The sequence below is a fragment of the Theobroma umbraticum genome, unplaced genomic scaffold (genome assembly GCF_002168275.2).
Source record: "Theobroma umbraticum cultivar Fairchild unplaced genomic scaffold, ASM216827v3 scaffold_55.0, whole genome shotgun sequence".
NCBI lineage: Eukaryota > Viridiplantae > Streptophyta > Magnoliopsida > Malvales > Malvaceae > Theobroma > Theobroma umbraticum.
The window spans coordinates 1,272,971-1,273,201 of NW_018397270.1; positions in this window are offsets into that span (position 1 = coordinate 1,272,971).

A 231-nucleotide genomic window follows, 5' to 3' on the forward strand; every position below is an offset into this window, starting at 1 on the left:
CAGACCACCTTTATTTGATGGATCGAACTACCCCTATTAGAGCACTAGAATATCTATCTATATAAGGGCAATAGATTATGAAATATGGGATGTCATAAATGATGGACCCTTCATTCCCTCAACCATAAATGTAATGACAAATGGAATGATTCCTAAGCCAAGGGCTGAATGGAATGAAGCTGAAACCAAAAAGGCTCAAACAAACTTTAAGGCAATAAACACTTTACATTG